The sequence below is a fragment of the Gavialis gangeticus genome, unplaced genomic scaffold (assembly GCF_001723915.1).
Source record: "Gavialis gangeticus isolate Ggan-Ray unplaced genomic scaffold, GavGan_comp1, whole genome shotgun sequence".
Taxonomy (NCBI): domain Eukaryota; kingdom Metazoa; phylum Chordata; order Crocodylia; family Gavialidae; genus Gavialis; species Gavialis gangeticus.
This window is the reverse complement of record NW_017729005.1, coordinates 5,605,146-5,611,657: the sequence shown is the minus strand read 5'-3', so window position 1 is coordinate 5,611,657 and position 6,512 is coordinate 5,605,146.

Genomic DNA, 6,512 nt, shown 5'->3' with positions numbered 1-6,512 from the left:
ACCTGGTTCAGCTACATCTGGTTTTGCTAAACTTTGCGGATTGAGCTTTAGATATTGGGCCCCTAAATGCAATGATCAAGCTCTCAATGAGCTGTAACCCCATGCACACATATCATGTCATGGGTTGTAACACATTGTCGGGTTGTAAAGTGTAACGTCTATTATGGCCTGTAGAGTGCTGGAGATCATAATGAGCCTGGGCCCAGCTGAGGCGAATTCAGCCCTAGGCTCCAGCTGAAAACAGTAAGGAACTTGGCTGAGTTCCCCATGGCTATGTTGGATGTGGTCCATAACATGATATCCCTCCTGAGCATGTGCACACTGATCAGATGTGGGAAGGTTCAAAAATAGCTGAAGTTTCCACCTTGATGATGTCAGTGACCCACTTGCATGTGGGAAGCCTGCGCAGTAGGTTGTGTGGTCCAGTCGAGTGCCATGCGCTGGACCTGAGTGCCAAGAGCACAAACGTAGGGTGTCGTGTGCACGTGAGTATGAGTGGTGAGAAGAATGACTGACACATGGTGTTATTTTGGTAAGTATTTAAGGAATCCTGAGGCGTGATTCAGCGCACGGATGGAATATGGATGCTTGAGAGTACTTTAGGTTCGAATGGTGTGCGAACTTACTTGGTTGGTGATCATGCGTGCCTGAGGCAAGTGAGCAGCTGACTGTGGCAGTGAAAGAGAGAGGGGTGACCTATCAGATTGAATTATAATTGGATACTTACCTGTAAAAGCATTATTGGATCGGGACCTCGATCGCCCATTGGATTGGTAATTATCACCCTTCCCTCACTCTCGGGCTGAGACCCTCTGAGGGAAAAGACTAAGGGCCTGACTGCCACACCAGCTCAGGGAGCCCGTGAAGGCCCTGACGCTGCCCTTAGCAGGTCTGGTTATGGTGCATTGCAGTTAACCCGTGTATGTAGTTAATGTTTGTTGTAATGTATGTTTCCTACTGCTAATCTTGGTTATTTGTTGTGATCATGAGTTTATAATATACTTTTGAACTTTATTGGAGCCTCTGTGTATTTATACCGTATATGAGGGCGGGCTGTAGCTCTATGTATATCCCTGACCCCAAAATCCACCCCTAACAGATAACACAAAAAGCCCTGGCTGTCTGAGGAGGCCTAACAACCCTCCACCCCTTAGATTTCTCATAGGTGGTCAGTGTCCAGGACACCTGGCAGTGTCCGCCTTTCAGCTATGCAATGGGGGCTCACCCATACAGGCCTTTATAAGCTCAGAATGGACAGGAACAGGCTGTCTGGGAAAAGATTGCTCTGCTTATCTTCTTACCTGGTTGGTGTTCTCTGCACAACTCTGGTTTCTGGCTTGCCTCTTCTACCTGTCTCCTGACCCCAGTTCCTCAGTCTCTTGGCTTTTGGACCCTGCTCTTGGAAGTGGCCGCTAGCCAAAGTTCTTTGTTCAGTATCTTCCTTTGGCACACCGGCTATTAGCCTGTACCCTGCACTCTTGTTCCTGTTTTCTCATTTGTTCCACAGAATTAGTTGTTGTACATTGAGTGGTCTTCCCCCAGCCATTGATGGAGGTTTGTGGCCCCTGATGATTGCTAGGCCCACCATCACTGTATCACAAATAGGCCTAATGTTAGTGCCTCAATCTCAACCCCTGACTCAGATCTTTTTTAGCTCCTGACTCTGGCAACCTTCATCATCCAAGTGAACTAACCTCAACTGTCTACCCCTCAAATCTGTTACAGTGAGAGTGAGGGGAGCGTTAAAACAGAATCTAGAATATTTTAGCTATCTCTACTGCAACCTCCACATTAGGTCTTTAAATATACTTTGATTCTTCCTGATCACCCCCTCCCCAATTAAATATTAAAGGATTAAATATTAGAAACAAAAGCAAAACCTTGCACTGCAAACATTGCATAACCATGTTTCATCAGTATGTACAACTTTGCAAATATAGAGGAAAATATGTGTTCACACTGCATGTTTTTATACAGCAACATTTTTGTTTGAAGTCCAAAGACAGGGAGAGCAGCAGTGGAATGGAACAGAAGAGGGGATTTGGGGAAATCGTCTCTATATGTCAACAGAGCAGGGATGCAGTTACAATTGCCCAGAGAAAAAGGCCACATGGGAGAGCCACTATTAAGGGTAAGAAAAATCATCTTTAATGCTTATTAGATAGGAGAAAAACATAGAACAGAGGAAATGAAGGTGCACACCAGTGTATAGTAATACAGTGTAATATTAAGCCCACTGCATTTTATATGAAAAACAGCAAAAAGAAGGACATTCCCTAGAAACCTTGCTCTGGGTTTGTTCCAGAAGTTTTTCTAGTTATCCATAGCTCACTAGGAGGACTTATATGACAGAAGTAGGTATACATCACCTTTATTCTCAGTACATGAGAGGTAATTTGAGTTATCCTAGGAATTTAAAAATAAATACTGCAGTAGTAATTGAAATATTTACAATTCATGCAGGTATTGAACAGAGGCTTGTGGCCAAACGTATCCCTAGTGTTGCGCTCAAGATAGGACTAAATTAGATTCACATTCAGGAGTTAATGAGAAAGTGTAGAGGGATCTTTTGCAAAACATCATATTACCTCTTTGCTTCCTGATAGTACACCTGTCATCTTCAGCTCAGGGCCTTAAAAGTGTTCAGAATAACTTACTATGATCCATGGACCAAAATGTGGGAACCACTGGTGTAAGTGGTTTGAAGTTGGCCCATAGATCACATTGGACTTGGCACATCTTTTTAGATAAATGTACCTATGGGTCTGTGAGAAATGTGGAGGGTTCACAATGGTCCATTGGTCTAAAACCACTGAGCTGCACTATACTGCTGATGTGCAAATATTTATTTGAAAGGGGAAGTGGGACTATTTTCCTTTGAAAGAGGAAGTGGAATAACCTCAGAGAAGAGATAAAGGTGTGTGATTAATACTGACCTGTATTTTTACTGTGGTTACATTTAGAAGTGTAGGCATACTTGCTTTTAGAGATCACTATCAATTCAAGTGCTGAAAGTCTGCAGTTTGAAAAGGTCTATTGATCCATTGCTAGAATTTAAGACACCAGAAATCACAAGAGAAAATGTTGTGGTTTCTCACAATGAAGATTTTCAGCAAAAGTGGACACGCTAATTTTGACAGCTGATTATAATTGGCAGTAATGATAGAAAAGTGGTTTGACTTAGATGCATATATCGCATGCACTAGGAGTAAAGTTAACTCCGCTGTTGTTACTATTAAGGTTGAATTTGGCTTATGGGGCCTTGAAATAAAGCATTATAACAGGATCCCACCTCTGAGGGTGGCCATGCTGCCCCCTGACAACCTCACTAACTCTACCCACCCCCTTTTCTTGGCTTGCCTTGATGTTAGTAAGAACTTGGGAGGCTAGCCTCAGAAACTGAAGTGCCTTCAGTTTTGGTGTGTTCTGCTCTCCTCTGCTTATCATTGGGATATCTTGGTCCAGCCTATTCTCTGCTTTCAGTGAAGCATTTCTTTTTCTGACTGGTCTTAGCCTCCTCACTCTACCTATCACTCTCTGCTCTGGGCCCTTGGCCCTCAGCTGCAAAATGCAGAGTGCCTCACTGGCACCCCTTCCTCCCCTTCAGCCACTCCCAATCCTCACCGTAAAAACAGGCTCAAACAGAAACAAAATGCATAATGTCTTTGTACTCCTCTTCTAGCAGATCTCCTGCTCTTCTAGGGAGCTGGCCTAGACTGGATATCTAGTCCTGGAGTCAGGCTTATATGGTCTTTTTCTCTTCCCCTTTCCAGTCATTTGACCTGTGACTCACTTGTACTCCTAATTATTTGAATCAGCAGCCTAGCCTTTTCCTGCCTGCTACCCACAATCTGGCTTAATTCTGCTGTACTCCTTCAACTCTTGTTTGTACCTGCTGCTTTTTGTAGCTGGTCTCCCTGCAAGCTACACTTGCTCTGTTAGCTCTTTCTTTAACAAGCAACAGGGGTTCTGCTGCCTGTCATCTCTCTTTATGCCATCCAGGTAACAGGCTTAGGGATCTCCTGTTACAAGCACAAACAGAAATTATTCCAAGCATGCGCTCCTTAATGGAAAAATTTGGATTTTGTTTGGAGAGCACTGTAGCATAGAGACAAGGGATACAGAAAACAGCAACAGTTGTCAGAATGTATTTCCTATGTTCCTTCAACTGAACGCTGCCATCTGCTTCTGTAAGTTTCATAGATTTGATAGACATTATGGCTGGGACCTCAGAAGATCGAGTCCAGCCCTTGCCCCAGGGGTAGGAAGTCAGCAGGGGTCATAGGATCCCAGCAAGATGAACATCCAAATCTTTCTTGAAGGCGTTCAAAGTAGGTGCTTGAACCAGCTCGTATGGCAGGCTTTTCCAGAACTTGGGGGCTTGGACAGTAAAGAAATTCTTCCTTATGTCCAGCCTGAAATAGTCTTGCAGGAGTTTATAACAGTTCGACCTTGTCATCCCTTGGGGTGCTCTGGTGAACAAATGTTCCCCAGATCCTGGTGGACACCCCTTATAAACTTATAGGTGGCCATCAGATTGCTCCTGAGCCTGCACTTTTCCAGGCTGAAGAGTCCCATAGCTATCAGCCTGGCATTGTAAGGTCTGTTTTCCTGACCTCTGATCATGCGCGTGGCTCTTCTCTGGACTCTCTCAAGCTTCTCCACATCCTTTTTGAACTGTGGAGCCCAAAACTGGATGCAATACTGCAGCTGCAGCCTCACCAAGGCTGAGTACAATGGGCGAATGACGTCCTGGGATTTGCTTGAGAAGCATCTATGGATGCAAGCCAGCATTTTCCTTGCTTTACTAGCCACAGCATCACATTGAAGGCTTATGTTCACCTTGTAGTCAATCATGACCCCCAAGTTCCTTTCATCCATAGTGCTAGCCAGCGTAGCACTGCCAAGCCTATAAGGATGCTGCAGGTTTTTCCTCCCAAGGTGGAGAAGCTTGCATTTTTTGGTGTTAAACACCATCAAGTTCTCATCCGCCCATTTCCTGAGACTGTCAAGGTCAGCCTGGATCACCCTTCTGATCTCAGGTGTGGATGCTTTACCCCAAATTTTGGTATCATCGGTGAACTTGGCCAGTCTGCTTCTGACTCCAATGTCGACATCATTAATGAAGATGTTGAACAATATGGGTCCAAGGACAGAGCCTTTAGGGACCCCACTCGTCACAGGGCACCATGACGATTGAGTTCCGTCAACCACCACCCTCTGGGTCCAACCACGGAGCCAATTCCCCAGCAAGCGGATCATGGTGGACCTGAGGCAGCAGTTGGCCAGTTTTACCAAAAGGTGATCATGGGATACCAGATTGAAGGCTTTTTTGAAGTCAAGATATATGACATCAATCTCCTCTCCCTTGTCCAAGTGATAGGTCACCTGGTCATAAAAGGAAATAAGATTGGTTAAGCAAGACCTACCCACAACAAACCCACTCTGGCTATCCCTCAGGATGTTGCCATTGGCCAGTCTGTCCATTCTTGCTTTCAGTGCATTTACGTATTGATATATACCATGGGCCTGATTCCCAGCATTGATGAGAAATGGCAGTTACACCAAACCTAGAAAAATTAGGCCCTTTTCATACCTATATTTGGTGTTTGATTTATACTGGGCATGTCTACATGAGACACTTAATGCACAGAAGACTAATTGAGCAGGGACCGGGTCACCCGCCCCCCCCGCCCACCAGGATCCCAGTAGGCCCCAGGGGAGGTGCACCCAGGCCTAGGGTCAGTGAGGGAACTTCTGGAGGGACTGGACTATTTAAATCAGCTGGTTCTGATGATCTCCACCCCAGAGTGCTGAGGGAATTACCAGAGGTCATTGCGGGACTCCTGGCACAGCTCTACGAGCACTCGTGGTGCTCTGGTGGGGTGCCAGAGGACTGGAAGAGGGCCAACGTGGTTCCCATTTTCAAAAAAGGGAGGAAGGAGGACCCAGGAAACTATAGGTCAGTTAGTCTTACCTCGATCCTGGGTAAGCTTTTTGAAAGAATTATTCTGGTGCATGTCCGCAAGGGGCCAGCAGGGGAGATTATGCTTAGGGGCAACCAACGTGGGTTCATTAGAGGCAGGTCCTGTCAGACCAACCTGGTGGCCTTCTATGACCAGGTCATAAAATCCTTAGACACAGGTGTAGCAGTGGACGTAGTCCTTCTGAACTTTAGGAAGGCCTTCGACACTGTCTCTCACCCCATTCTCATTAAAAAACTAAGGGACTGTGGCGTCGACACCTACACAGTCAATTGGGTCACTAACTGGTTGGAGGGCCGCACCCAGAGAGTGGTAGTGGATGGGTCCTATTTGACTTGGAGGGATGTGGGCAGTGGGGTCCCCCAGGGCTCAGTCCTCGGGCCTGCACTGTTCAACATCTTCATCAGCGACTTGGACGAGGGGGTAAAAAGCACCCCTGTTCAAATTCGCAGATGACACTAAGATGTGGGGGGAAGTGGGCACGCTGGAAGGGAGGAATAGGCTGCAATCGGACCTAGACAGGTTACA